We start from the raw sequence: 15811 nt of genomic DNA, 5'->3' as shown, positions 1-15811 counted from the left end.
TACAGCAGAAAGATGATTTTGAGCCTTGCATAGATGACCTATGGCAACACTGACATTTTGGCAAGTTCAGCAATGGCAAGAACAACTTCAAAACTATTTCTTGTATCAGTAATAGACTTTTCCCTTAGTAACTTCCCACAACTGTTACTACCAGGAAAATTCAACCTTGGTAGCTATGGTCTAAATGACAGCATAAAGAAAAGTCAAGGTAGGTGCCAAGATTTTAAAACTAGGCACCTAGACCTATTCATGAATAATACCACTGATGCCAACCTTTGCAAAATACCTCTCTCACTCTCTCTCTCTGTTGGGGCCGAAGTAATGGTAGAAATCATTATAAACTACAAAAATAAAGATTAACGTCAAGACTCAAGTTACTAACTGGAAGCAGGTATGCTGTTCTGAAAGGACACTGCTGGGTCTAATTCTGGTTTTAAAAATATGCTTATCAGAAGAACTTTAAGTCCAGGATTTCAATTGTTTTAACTTCTTAGCACCTGGGCATCCCAACAACTCCCTAACCTAGGGAAACTGGAGATTGATTGTGCGCAGACATGAAAACAGACTATTCTATTTTCATCATATATGCTGAGAGAAACATGAAATGAAAACACACCACAGAAGCAAGCATATATTCAAGTTACATGTTAGGATTCAATCTTACCAAAATTAAGGTGGCTTCTGGAGGCCTTCCAAATCCCTTCTCTCCTTCCGCTGGTTGCACAAGGAATTTAAGCCATGTCTAAATTGTGAGATCCAAACACATGGGTTCAGGCACGCACTGGGTCTGTATCCTGACTTTATTTTGGGATGACACCAAGTCCCCATCAGGATGAAAACTGAGTACATGTGCACCGTTCCTTCACAGGGTGGTTCCAGTTGGGAAGGGTGATGAAAGCATCAGCCAGAGTAGAGCTGCAGCACACTCCAACCAGGCTTTGTAGCTGAACTTTTGAGACACGTATCCTGGGTGCCATGGAGAGCTGAGCTGCCTCTGGATTGTAGCCTTATGCATTTAGCTTGAAATATATTTGACCAAATATAAACAACCACATCTCACTGAGTCACTCTACTCCCCCTCTCTCTTTATAGTCACTGAAGAGAAATACGCCTTTGTGGGCTGTGATTCATCCTGTCCCGAAGTAGCTATTCTAAGAGATTCTATCATATCCTAAAAGCATCTGCGTTTCTCTATTGGCTACCTGAAATGGTCACCCTTAGGCTCCTCTATAATGTCCTTCGTTAAACATAGGAGAGATGAAATCGCACTACAGAAGAAGCTTTATTAGGAATATAAATATTTAGACACTTAAGTTACATGCACTGGATACCACTTTTCATTTTCAAATTCATATAAAATAACTAAAGACATTAACATACAGCTAAAGGACAACTGTATTTTGACAATGTACAGTTACAGCTTTGGTGTAAATCCTCAGCTTGCCATAAGCATGTTCCAGCTATGTTGCTATATAAGCTACATAAGCTTGTTCTCTAAGATATGCTGAACATGTTCCAGGGCTTTTTTCCCCCTGACTGAACATCAGTCCTTGCACTCACTCACGCTTTCTTCCTCTGAACAACTAATTGACACCAAATTAACCTAAGAGGAGTTGGACTGGGATCCTCCTCCTGATTTTCTTTTTGGTTTTGGAGGGGAGCATTTTTGGGTGGAGGGAAGGTTGGTAAAAAAACAGTACCTTGCTGACTCTGTCTACATAAGCTAGGTAATATAAACTGGCAAGATAATAAACTAGGTAAAATAAATTGGCAAACCACCTATGTTGTTTTGCTCTTACAACTCGGACTTATGCAAAAGTTTTTCCAGCAAAGTGATTCTATTTTTCTTCGTGACAGCTGAAAAAAAACTGTTTGCAATTTACTGATCTGAAATACCAAATCACTTCAGTATTAAAACATTAGCGTTTAAATCTTAGTCATCCAAATCCAGACATCTAGTGTCTTCTTAGATGCCCTAGGGAGTTCCTGTTGGCCTCCAGTGGCCGCTGCTAGAAAGGCTGAGTTACTGGTATGTCCTGGCTTATATCTGCCAGCCTCATGCAGACGTCCCAGATATAAAATGGTCTAGCGTCATTTTAGATGCCATATATTTAGATACCTGTACCTGTCCAAAAATGTAAACCATTTCCTCAAAACATATCAGAATAGATCTTCCCAACTCTTCTAGCAGAATGTAAAAGGATTACATACAAAACAGAAATCCTTTATCTTCAACTGCTGAACCCTACTCAGAATAGATGTTTGAGGAATCATAGGGTAAAAGCACAAGCACTATTTAAGCCAGCCACGTATAACATAAATTCAAGATAAATCCTTCTCTTTGCCAACAGACTTCATGTCCCCCTATTTTGTACAGCATCCACCACAACCAGGGAATTATCTGATGGAAGTCTCCCAAGCCTCTCACTCCAGATGAAATAAACACTGAAGGCTTAAGTCTTCATAAAAACATATTTTGAATCCACGTGGTTATGAAGAATACTTCCCAAATGCGACAAATTAAGAAGCAAGAAAGCAATGTACCCTTTAGTCTTGAATACCCAGTTGGAAACAATGCAAAGGTGTAAACCGCCACTACTCACCCTAAATTATCTTTAGTGAGACCCCTGTGTATTGGGAAGTTCTTCCACTGCTGATAAAAACATGCTCCTTCCTCCTCAGATCCTTCCATGACTAATTTCCTCCACAGCTATTGTTCTGGCCTCAAATTTGGAGTAGCTCCTATTCAAACCCACAACAGGAGGAAACCATTTGATAAATCACCATGTCAGAGAACCTACTAACCTCACCCACAAAGTCACGTGGGCATAGGAAAACCCTCTTGTGTTTCAGGGAGCATAGGTGGAGGATGCATACACTAAACTTCTGCCCCTTATCCTGAGAATTTGATGGCTTCCCATACCAGCCAACCTACTGGGAAGATGCAGGAGCAAGATTTGTTCTCTAAAAAGTTACTAAATTACAAAAAAAATAATACTTCATATAACTACTTGAAAAAAGATTACATTTTCTGCAGGTAAACCAAATATTTTTTTTATCTTCTATGAAGCTTCAGTTACCAGCCTCTAATGTATCTCAGATCCTGCATATAATTCAAGCAATGCTGCAAATAATAAATCTTCTGACCAGTGATGTAATGAGGCCTCTAATTATCCTTTAAATCCAAAAGCTCTATTTTATTACTCCATTATAAACCCAACGGGAAAAAGATGCCACTGAAACTAAGCTGTATTTTGAATTTTCCCATCTTCAATTAGCACAAAGATAATTCAGCTCACTCTCTCTAATTCATTAAAATTATCCTATTTCTTTTGCACACTACTGTAATACAGGTGTAAAACATCCCATTGCTATGTAACAGGTGATGCTAGCTCCCATTTCCCTACAAGCTGCCATTTAACATCCTGAGCCTGTAGGGTAGACGCTCAGGGGCATGAAGCAAAATCAGCAAGCAATCTCCACTGTAAGCAGAGAAAATAGGCTCCGGGAGACTTCACAGAAAATGAGAGCCAATTGGATAATTTTTGTTTTTTTAAAATCAGTAAGACTGAATCCCTCACCCTTTTACAGCAATTAATAACCTGCACATGTAAGAGCGGAGGACTCCATATAATTAACAAAGCATTACTTTGGCAAGGAGGGAAGGCCTGGAGTATGTAAGTACAGGGTTTTATTTCTTTCTGTGAAGTATGGATGACAGGTAGGAGAAAGCTATGCCAAGTGAACTGCTGGCAAGCAACTAGTCTTTTGGTTAGCAGACAGCTCTGTTTTGTGAAGTCTATGAGTTTGTGTTCACATAGGCAAGCTTTTCTTTAAACAGTAGCATTACATGCATTCAAGCAGTCATGAGTTTTGCACTAAATTTCCATTTTCACCTCAAAAGACGTTGTTTGTATAATGTTTTTAAACACTACATGTGGATCTTTGCCCAGTTACTCTGCCACATAATAATATACATGTGATCATAAACCTTCATTTTTCCCAATGTCATGTAACAGAAACCAAAAAATAAGTAGCTGTATGCACAGGAAGAAACAAGAATTGTTTTCACTCTGGAAAAATAAGCAAACAAGTAAGAGTAATGAAGGACAAGAAATAAGGTCCTCTAGCAGAAGGCCTAGGTGTGGGGTAAAATGGCATACAAAAGCCTGATCTCTGACAACAGCAAGTTTCAAGCAGCGCACATCAAGCTTTAACCCCGCCACCTCAAAAATGAAGTAAATTACAGAAAGAACGCCTCAAAAATCAAAATGCACACAGGACTTCATTCACCAGAGGTCCAAAGATAGAACAGCGAGTTTATTTGTAGGGAGAAGTCTGTAAGCGAATAGCATCCAGCTTTCTAACACAACATATTTCACCTCTTCTGTATTTTCCTCTGACTTCCTCTCCCTTCCTCACTCTCAAAAAAAGAGTGTTATAAAATTGACAAAGCCATTCATTTTTCTATTCCCCCTTATACCAACTCTAATAACAATAAAATATTAGCACTAATACGTATTAGTGGAGCCAAAATAAGATTAGAAGGCATCCTGTCTGCTACCTTTGGCTTACTAGGCAAAAGGGACTGCAGAGGAAAAGCGCAAGATGAAGATGACACAGATCTTTTGCTGTGGGGTATATAGTCTCACAAACTTAAGATTGTAAGGCAAATTTCACTGCAGTCCACCTGCCCTCTTGGTGATCACAATGCCACCTCGTCCTCAAGCCAGCTTCAGTGGGCCCATGAGGAGGGGTTTGCCTGTTTTGGCAGTATTAACCATTAAAGAGTTCTGCCTCTTCCCTCACCCTTTGGGCTGGGTGAGACCAAAAGAAACCTGTTGACAAAAATAACCTGCAGGTCCTCAGGTCATAAATACTTCAGCCAACAACACTGATCTCAGTATTGGTCACTGAAGCAGTATTGTATGAACCACAAAAGCTGTATTGAGGACATGAAATTAAGTTTACCACCAAGTAAGCTGGTACCATCCCACAGTAGCGGGTCAGCTCAAAGTTGTCTAAAAAATTCTTAATTTGGGGGGAATCTGAGCCAGGCTCCTATAAACTTTTGTTGGAAGAAACCTCTGGAGGTTACCCGGTCCATCCTCTGACTCAAAACAAGACAATCATCAACGGACAATCAGGTCAGTTATGACTTTGCCTTGATGAGTCCTGAAAAGCTCTGAGGACAGATATTAGCTTCTCTGGATGACCTGCTGCAGTGCTGCACTACCCTCCTACTAACAAGATTTTCCCAATGTCCAACCTGAATCTCCAAAGCAACAATTTGTTGTCATTGCCCCTTACTGCCATCTGGCACTACTAAGCAGAGTTTGGCCCTATTATCTTCAGAATCATCCTCCAGGAGCTGTAAACAGTTACTAGCTTATCCTTTAGTCTCCTTTTCCTACAACTCAAGAAGCCCAGCTCCCTCAACCTAGACCCTAATAAGTAGCACTTCACTGGATCTAGACACGGCAACAGGACTTCATCTGAGCTACAAGTACTGCCTTTGACACAAGCAGTGACCGTGTGCTCAGTTCCTCATCAATGAACTAAAAAGATTTCTCTCTCTATCTCTTCCCTTTACTGTCAGCAGCATATACAAGGCAATATCACTCAGATGTTTTGCATTTGCTTCTTTTGATTCTTCTTTGAACTTCTGACAGAAGGGATAGGTTAAAAACTCTGGATCCTGCACAGAAAGGTCCACAGAATTTTAGACCTTACTATTTCGGTCCTCTTGGATATTTTGCGTGTTGAATGCACTTCCATTTTACAAAGACATCTATGACCAAGCCACCTAACAACAAAAAATGAAGTTACCAGTTCTTACTTTTCTAGAAGTGTTCTTTATACGTCCTTCAAAACCCAAAATCTGATGCAGACATTTTCAATTATGGACATCCTCAAAGATTTCTTTTTGAGACAATAAAACTTCAAGAGTATTGGCAGCTCCAAAAAAAACCCAAACCCAAAACCCCCTTTAAGCATATCCCATTCATTCTGCTCCTTTTTTCAGTCTATTATGCAGAGAGCAACAAATAACTATGAACCCACTGACAAAACCCTGCTGAAGTAAGCGAAGTAGAACTACCACAGTTTCAATCATTCCTCCTGTTTAGAAATCTCATCGTCTCAATCCTAAAAGCCTTCTGCACAGTTATACACAAATCGACGCTTCCCCCTTTGCAGTTTGTTTCCAGCAGCAGATGCCACCAGGGACTCGGCAGCAGCAGGGACAGCTCTAGCAGGTTTGGCACTGCTGGTACCACATAAGAAAAATGCTTCAATCATCTTTGAAATTTGTAAAGAACAAAGAGGTAAGCTTTCTAGAAAGCGAGAACAATGCTGTAGTAATCCTCCTGTCAGCCCTAGGGCCATCGCCACAATTCAGATGACCAAACCGCTCTGCTGCTTCATGAGGGAGGAGTATTGAGCTCCACCCAGCTCTGGCCTCCAGTTATTGCCACACTATTAGTCAAGAGGCCTCTTTATAGCTCGGAAAGCGTATTGATTTTTCTTCCCCCTTCCTCTAATTCACAACAGTGAGGACAGGTTATTTCAAGAAAATGACTGACTGAAGCCACCACCAACACCTCCTTCTGCTGGAATGTACCTTAATCTTACCATTATGGCTAATCTGCCCTCACCCTTCCTGTCCACACTCACCACTGCTCCCACAGGTGCATATCCGGGTCTAACCATTTCCAGGATTAAACAGCTTGCACCTCCAGAAAGCATCACAGGGTTTCCATGTCCCTCCTGTGGCACCCAGCAATCTGAATGGCACAGTCCGCTTCATCTGCCGTGGTATAAACTGTATACCCCAAACTCCAACGGTATGGGCTGTTCAATGAATTAGAAAAAGAACCAGAGAAATCAGATACCTTCTAAAAGCTGCAAGTAGCAGGAGAAATACACTCCACCACAAACAGGAAGCAAAGAGCATAAAGCATTATGAAATTAAGTGAATGAATTGAGAAATGTAAGACCGACCTCTAACTGCCAATGGGCAATACACAATCCCAAGAGTGAAATACCTGATATGCATTGCATCACCCAAAGCTCTCTAGATGAGATTTAATCCTGTCATTTTTTCCCCCCCGCTCATGATACCGAGTCAAAGACTCAGGCACAAGCAGATGGCAGGAAGCACCTTGTTCACCTGTTCTGCAAACATGAAATCTAAGGTGACCCTAGTAAGGCATCTTTATTAGATTTCATTAATCTGAAAAGCTAAAGTTAACATTTACTCACTCAAAGACTACAATAAACAAACAGCTTTAGCAAGGCTAACGCTAATACCTTTTAATGGGAGATAGCAAAATGTCCTAGAATGACACATTTTGGAAATTTCAACAAATATATTGACAAGGCTAAACATGCCAAAGTCCCCAAAACTAATCTTTCCATGTTTTGAATGAAAATACAGTTTCCTCGTAGTTCCCTTGACCCCTTCATATGTCATCTCTGGTCCAACCTGTGGACTTGGTTGTATTTTGGACCTGACCCTTGACAAAAAAGTTGAAGATTAAGGATATCACAACAGTACTGCTGTTTTGTGAAGAGCATCACCTCATTCAAGCAAGTGAAAGAATGTTCAGTTTCGCAGGAACTATGGAAAGCCTCAGTAGAGCAAAGGCCGAGAAACTACAAAATCTTCTCCAGCACACACGGCCAGCAGGATAAGGGCTTGAGGGCTCAGGGAACCACTGACTGGTAGCACCAGCAATGATCAAAAATACAGTCAACTCCTAACAACCAGTAGTCCAGTAACGCACCCCAAAATCACTTTGATGTTTTCGCATCTCACCATATGCACACACAGGACAGAAATTCCAAATTTGAGAACACCAAATAAAGGCTGAAATAATTAATGCATCAAAGCCTATGCTAAGGTCTTCAACACTCAGGGCTTATAAAGACCATATAAACATAGAGCACCACAAGGAAATGCTCTAATTCATGAAAGCTTTGTGCACTTGGAAAGCCCTCTGAGTTAAGAAGAATGCACCAACAGCTGGCTTACACAATACAAGTTGACTGTATTCAGACATTCCTGTACCTTAAAATAGGGTTGGTTTTTTTTCTCTGAGACCTGAGAATTCAGCCTTCCAGACGCCCTTTTTTGATACCATCAGGCATGAAATATCTGTCTCTCACCAGGGGGGTTGGGACACCTCAGGGGGGTCCACAAAAATATGATGAACAGTCTGGGGCTTCCTGGATAAACTAGGAGCAACAGGGAAACAACCAGCAGTGCAATTTAGTAGCAGTGGGAAGCTTCTCCTCCATCACTGGATCCTTCCCCCTGTAGAGACCTACAAAGCTCAGTTTCCCCTATGCTACTTTCTAACAGCAGTGTCAAACCACCGGGCGAAACAGTCTCAAATTCTCTCAGTGTGGAGACACAACAGACCTACTTACCCTTCAGCACAAACAGCTGCAGCACCATCAAAATGATCTGTTATTGAGGAGTAGCTGAAGTTAAACCTAAACCTGGAATTCAGTGGCAAGCAGAGGAAGACAGTGTGAAGAGTTTGCAGCCACAGACAGACCCTGGTTTTGTTGCTTTAAGATACATGATCCCAACTGGTCATAGGTCAGAAGTATTTCTGGACTTTACACTGACATTATACTTTCATACTGAAACATTACTCAATGACAGTGTTGCTGTCTCAGCTCCACCTAGGCAAAGAGTGACCTGCGTCTCCAGGACACTGCAGACAGGTCTTGAAGCCTTCCTTGAAGTCTAGGAAATCTGAATACTCTAGAACGTGCAACGTCTTTCCCCGGTAACACAGCTGCATACCATCATCCTCCCATCTTCCAGGCTGCAACCTCACAGTGCTCAAAAACCTACCTGCAATCTTACAGCTCTCTGTGGCCCCAGGCAGCAAAAGGACTACCTTGGGCTCTGCAAAGGAACAGTCCCTGACAATCGTTATTGCCATCAGTCACCCAACGTGAGCCAAAAACATCAGCGTGCAGCTGCAAGTCAGGATAGACTGTTGAGTTATTCAACAGTTTAAACTCTTCAAAGGCATCTACTCTTTCTTCACACCTGTAGTCGATTCAGCCCTACTGGCTACATTTTTATTCCAAATCTAGTTGAGTGTTTCAGTATTGCATTTCTCTGAAGCCATAAGCGAATTGATTGTGTCAAAGCCAGTTATCGCAAATAATCCAACCACCATGATCAAGACAGCAAAAAGCACAGGGGAAATATTAGCAGTAGAAAAGAAAGAAATTGTTTTTGTTTTTAAAGGTTTATTCACCAGAAATGAGTGACTTGAAACTGAAAAGCATTTTTGATCAACACTCTTCCCAACTTTCACTTCAATGACATTTTAATGAGCACTTTCTAACTAGCTCTACTTACATAAAGTAGCACATGAACGTGGGAGAATATTGAAGAAAGGTAAGGGGAAGGGGGTTGTAGAAAATTCCATCAGGCATTTTATTTCTTGGATGCCTGTGAGAAAATGAATAATAATTCATCTGGAGAAAAGTGATCTAGCAAACATTCGATTGGTAAAAGACATCTGGAAAGGAGCAATAAGTAGACAGAAAGAGAATGAATTATGATAGAGGGACATGAAGAAAGATACAGTGAGATCTGGAAGCCAACTAGGTTACTTTGCAATTCTGCAAAGATGAAGGTAGCATGTTCACATCTGTCCTGAGTACTTCAGCCCCAGACAGCTAACAATAAACTACCAGGAAAAAAAATTTATAGACAAGCAGTAAATGTGACTGTAGGACTAGCTGGAGCCATCTGAAGTGAGATTTCTACCCTGATAACTGACAGTATGAAAATACCTTCTTCGATAACAGGTTTAATATGGTTCATAGTTCTTTATTTCTGTTTTTATTGGCAGGCTGGACCAAATTCTGCAACCTTGCAGTAGAACCACAATAAGACCTATGAGGGCCTATTAAAAGTGGGGGGAAATAAGGCAACATAAACAAGCAGACTGTTCATTTACCTAGCATGGCATGAGTTTCAGTGAGAACATGCCAAACCTAAATAAATGAGGCTGTATAATTTTACTCAGCAGTGTAAGGAGTAAGATAATCATGCAGTGTTGCTGAGATTCCAAGAGCTACCCAGAGGACGCAACCATAAGGAAGCAATGGGAATACCAATTTCATACACTTTTTTTCTTCCTGCCATAAATTGTTAATAGAACTTTTTCTAGCGTCTTGTAACCGAGCTTCTAACCCAAGAAAAGGCAAGACTAAGAAGGTTCCCAAAATGGCAGTCACATGCCATGGGTGGCAGGATTCACGTACCAGTTTTGCTAGGGTAGGTATATCACAGTTTAAGAATCCCTAGGTTAGTAGAAAAAGTAGTCTATTCAGTACTGCACACTACAATTCTAGAGACTCTGCAACCAGCAGAGAAACTACAGAGCAGCTGTAGCAGAAGAGATGAAAATTTCACCCACCAAGTGTTAGCAGCAAGTAGACTTTATTTTTAATCTTCTTATGACAACTGTTATTCTGTAACAGCCAAATTTAAGAAAATGATGCTCAAATGAAGATTCAGCATCACAATCCCAAACATATCACCAATGCCAAAGATTTGAGATTTTGGCAGGTCTGCTCATGTCTAAAACCAGGCCACTTCTTCAGAGGGCGGGTCCTAAATGATAAAGGAACTAAGTTTCAGAGGAAAGTATGTTGAGGTGACACGTCATGTGGTCCACCCACCTCTCTGCACAATGCAGAACTACCACTCCTCTGGTGACAGCCGGGATATGACAATAAAACAGCCCATCTCTTCGGCTACAGGACAACATTACAGTACAGCCACCCTCCTGCAAGTTACCTTGGATGGACAGACAGACCCTAGTGCAAATCACTGCTGTAGCCCACGTCTATTCCAAATTTCACTTGCATGTAGATGAGCTGTAGCATATGCCGGGAACTATAGCAAATGCCAAAGACGGACGTGCCCCGACTCGGAGCTCCAGCCTGTGTCAGAAGTTTTGCTGCCAAGATCTACAGTGAGCAATACTGGCTGGCACCCCCCGACCGCCTTATCACAGGAAAGAGAAACCGCAGGGCTCTACCCGGGGTACATACACCCTTTAAAAGCATATGAGGTTCATGCTACACAAAAGGGCCTTGTCCATAGCAGGAAGAATTACATGCCTCCCAGCAGCAGTATCAGCTGTACTGGATGTATGCAAACAGCAGTAACGCCAAATACAAGTTACAAATTGGCATCACTGATGCTGAAGCAACATTTTTTATTTTTTTAAAATGTGCTCAAAAACTGTACGAAAGCAGCTTTCCACTGGTCCTTGACAGTAACTTTAGAGCATTTCCAGAAGACTTTAAATACGTGTTTGGCGCTAAAGCCGGCCACGGGTACCTTTTTTGTTTGTGCAGTGTGGTATGTGCACACATGAAGGGAAAAGGGAGGACAGATGGCTAAATCTATGCATATTTACCAAGGTATGAATACCACGTTAAAATCATAAGCGCTAGGCCAAGTCACATGTTTAAAATTAATTACACTTCCGCTACTACCTACAAGTCCACACTGCTTTAAAAATCTACAAGTCTGAACAAGATACGTCAGTGTGACATGATCGCTTAAGTATATTAATCCCACATGGATATCCTCTGCAGCTGAATTAAAGGCACACAAGTTGTTCCCTGCTACTGTTCAAATACGTACCCAGCAAACAGAACTGCTGGGCTGTTCCCCTCCTAGCCGAAATGGACATACGCCTATGAGGAACAGAAAACACCACATCTGGAAGCAGAAGCCTATAGGCGATGTTCTCATAGCTCAAAAAAACATGTGTATATGTATACATGGATAAATATACGTGTGTGTATACAGGGAATACATCAGGTTTGTGCACAAAGTAAGAAAAACATTGGATTTCTGACAGTTTTTCCCCTCCTGTCACACTCACCTGAAGGGTGGCAATTCACACCACCACCCCCCCCCCCCAAAACTTGCCCAGCGTTATTCCTTGCGGACCACAGAGATCGTCCCGTCCCCCCCCCACACACCCGCTGCAGGGCCGAAACGGGGAGCACGGAGGAGGCGGTGGCGGGGGGGAAGAAATGGAAAGCGATTCGGGAAGGAAGCCCCACGGGGGACGCCACGGTCCCCACGCAGCCCTTTTCCTCTCCCTTCCAGAAGTAAAGGAAAACTTAAGGACCGTTGCCGCTCCCCGCAAGCATGCCGTGCCAAAAAACGCTGAGTTCGCAAAAAAAAAAAAAACCCCACATCGATCACCCACCCGCCGCCTCCCCCGAGGGAAGCGAAGGGGAAACAAGCGGCGGGGGCGGAGGATGGGGCGGAGGATGAGGCGGGGTGGGGGGGGGGAACACGGAGACGCCGCGGGACCCGCTGTCCCCCGCCCGGGGGGACAGCGGGTCCCGCGGCGTCTCCGTGTCCCCCCCACCCTTCCCCACGGCGGCGGCTTTACTTACCTCAGAGGAAAATGGGGAACGACGACACCCGCTTCTCCCACCGGGGCGGAGAGCGGCTCCACGCAGCGGCTTGTCACCTCTCCCGCCGCGACCGCGACGGCGGCGGCGGCTGCTGCTCGCCTAAGGCGGGGAGTGGGGGGGGGCGGTTCGGGCCCCTCCCTCGGCCGGGGAAAGGAAGGGGGGGGAAGGCCGAGCGCGGCGCCGCACCGCCCCGGGGGCCGGGCCCCGAGCCCGGCCCGCCTCAACCCGCACCGCCCCCGCGGCCTCGTCCGCCGGACGAGGCCCCGCCGTAGTTTCACCAGAGACCGCAGCGCCCCGGCGGCACAACGGAGGGTTTCCTCCTCCTCCTCAAAACAACGCGGTGGGGGGTGGCTGCGGAGGGGCCGAAATAGCGGGTTTGAGGCGTGTTGTTCGCACTGGAGCCACGGAGCGTCACACCAGTACTCGCAGGCGATTTTCTGGAGGAGGGAACAAATGCCGTGGCTTGGCTCCCAGAGCTTATTCCTCACAGGTTTTGACCCGAATTCGCGAACAGTTTCACTTCCCCTGAAGGGAGGTTTACAGGCCACAAAGCAGCAGCCCAGCGCAGGCCCGCGCTGCCCCTCCGCCACCCGCCGTCCTGCCGCAGGCCGCTCTCCCTGGAGGCAAGGGTTGGCACCTTTCCCTAAAAACCATGGAATATCCCCAGCCAGAGTGCGGGGGGAGCCACAATGGCTCCCGGTTTGCCTCCAGCTCCTCAAAAGTGCGCTTGTGTTCTGTGGGGTTCAGCAGGGCTGCCGGGGCACAGTTCCCTCGTCCCACACCATCTCAGCGAACCCCCGGCTCTGTGGGCTGGGAGGGCTGAAGCCTCGTCTGACAAACCGCGCAATCCGTTTCCAGGCGGTTTCGGTCCCTGAGTGGGATCTCCAGAAAGTCAGGCAAGGAGGAGATGGTCAGACACGGCCAGGTCAGACACGGCTGCCCCAGCCTAGGTGGGTCTAAGCTGCGGCAGCATCACGATGTGAGGGGAATGGGGGGAATAAATCAGAAATCATCTACACTTCAGTTTCAACTAAATTCCTTTAGTCTCCCTAAGGTCTTCTGCAAGAATCAGTAACTGAACAAGGGGTAATGGCTTCAAACTAGAAGAGGGTAGATTTAGGTTAGATATTAGGAAGAAATTCTTTACTGTGAGGGTGGTGAGACACTGGAACAGGTTGCCCAGGGAAGTTGTGGATGCCCCATCCCCAGAAGTGTTCAAGGCCAGGCTGGATGGGACTTTGAGCAGCCTGGTCTAGTGGGAGGTGTCCCTGCCCATGGCAGGGGGGATGGAACTAGGTGATCTTTAAGGTCCCTTCCAATCCAAACCATTCTATGATTCTATGAACTTTCAGATTCCTACTACTGCAAAATGTGTTAGTTTTGAGAATCTTTCTACATAGCCACCTCCTTTGGCATTCAGAGGCTGAAAATGAGACAAAAAGAAAACCTTTTTTTTTTTTTTTAAGTAATGAGCGGAGTGATGAATTAATATTTTAAGGCTGATTGGAAACCAGTTCTAACCAGTCTGTTCAAGGCGACCCCGTAAACAAAGGTGTTTGAATATAACCAGTGAGAAAAAGTATGTTAATCTTGCTCTACTTTGAAAGTGAAATATAGTAACTTGAATAAATTCAAAGCCCAGCCAGAGCCTAGCTGAGGATGCCACCAGGAACAATAAGCACCCTCCCCGAGTTGGTGGGAGAAGAGAATAGCTTTTAAAAGGGATGGGGGGGAGATAAGAAAAAAAAAATTGCTACTGCTGCTCTAGCTTAACCCACTGTGGAAGATGGTAGTCCCCAGATGACCAGGAGCAGCAACAGCAACATCTCTACTCATCCCTTCCCTCCGTTTGTATGGTTTTGGTCTCGGTGAATGGCATTTCTGTGAAGGAAAATAAGCAAGACTGTAAAAAATTTTCCTGGCACATTGTTTTTTCATCTTCATTAAAAGAGAGAAGGTAGAACTGAGAAAGACATTAAATGTGCAAAAAGCCTCAACAGGATGTTCCATCAGTAGGACTTTAGTACACAGCTGATATCATAAAAGTGCAGGATCTCCTGAGGCCTTCTATTAGGCATCTACTCACAGGGAAGCAGGACTGAATATATTTCAGGCCAAATCCAACATCTTTTTTTTACCCCTCTTTTAAAAACCTCAAGTGAAGTGCCTGTTCTCTTCAGGCAACTTGTTGTGCCCATTAACTGTTTTTGCACAAGCCCCCCTTTCTGTAAATTAACCCCATTATATTTTGTCTTCCTCTTGTGCTTGTGGAGGACAATTGATATTATGCTATTTACGTCAACCTTTTACATACATGCCTAAAGCTATCATGAGCTATGTTTTCCCTTCGGACTTCTCCTTTTGATTCAAATTGTATTTTTTTCCCGAACTTTTATCATTCTTGTTGCTCTTCTCCAGACACTTGAATGTAACGTCCGCAATAGGACACTGTGGACCAGACGAGCCTCAACAGTAATGAAGAAAGCAGAATAATTAATGGCGATTTACACATAGCATGTTTGCCAATAAATCCCTCAATGAGATTTGTTCTTGTTGCAATAGCAACTTCATGCTGACTCATTGAGTAGGGGGGCAGTGCCAACAGCACCCTTTCTCCACCAGCTGCTCCCACTATGAATTTCATGCCTTCCTAGGTGCCTACCCAGCACTTGCCCTCATCTTGTTCATTTTGGATACTCCCCACCGATGGAGAGTATTTTTTAGGAGCAATAGTTTATCAATGTACATTCTGAAGTGGCTTATTGATATTAGAACACGAATCATTAATTTTGCATTTTTCTTTAAAAAATAATTTGTAAATCAGTTTAATGAGGCTTGGTCAACATCATGCTACTTTGAGAGGTGCAGCCTAGAAAATTGATGAGAAAGCAAGACAAAGTTAAATACCATTAACTCTTTTATATTTGCAGGGGTTTCTTGTCTTATTTTCATTATTACTTTTTTACTACGAACATACCACAGAGGCTGAAGGCATCTTACTATTAAAACAAGGTGTATAAATGGGCCATTCATATTTTACAAAATGATAAAATGATATTCAGAAATTTTGCGTGCACTCAAAGACGATCCATCTAATAATTTAACAGAGCATGAGATCCATTATTCTGGTCTCCACTGCTCCACTTGCACCTCAGGGGCTTGCCCTGAGGCCACCAGCCACGTTCCCTGCCAGGAGTCCAGGAGTGTCACACCAGCTAGCCTGCGGAAGGTGCCAGCAGACATCAGTTTTCCACCAGCAGCCATCCCCCACCCAGTGGTGCCCTCATGTGTCTCCACACGTGAATTTCAAACATTGGGATTC

At 43.8% G+C, this 15811-nt stretch overlaps 1 protein-coding gene across 7 annotated transcripts in view; it reads right to left on the bottom strand.

Moving 5' to 3' along the window:
• Positions 1 to 12625, bottom strand: part of MBNL2 (muscleblind like splicing regulator 2) — a 113457-nt gene extending 100832 nt beyond the window's left edge. For 4 of the 7 annotated variants that reach the window (XM_054198614.1, XM_054198554.1, XM_054198633.1 and 1 more), the window contains exon 1: positions 12469 to 12625. The gene's annotated coding sequence lies outside the window, so the exon portion shown is untranslated. Of the gene's footprint in view, positions 1 to 664; positions 4956 to 11698; positions 11935 to 12468 lie in introns of those variants that run through there. The other 3 variants (XM_054198576.1, XM_054198607.1, XM_054198596.1) reach the window with 3 other exon arrangements.
• Positions 12626 to 15811: the final 3186 nt, after the last annotated feature.

The sequence above is a fragment of the Rissa tridactyla genome, chromosome 1 (genome assembly GCF_028500815.1).
Source record: "Rissa tridactyla isolate bRisTri1 chromosome 1, bRisTri1.patW.cur.20221130, whole genome shotgun sequence".
In the NCBI taxonomy this organism is placed as follows: Eukaryota; Metazoa; Chordata; class Aves; order Charadriiformes; family Laridae; genus Rissa; species Rissa tridactyla.
This window is presented reverse-complemented; position numbering and strand designations above follow the sequence as displayed.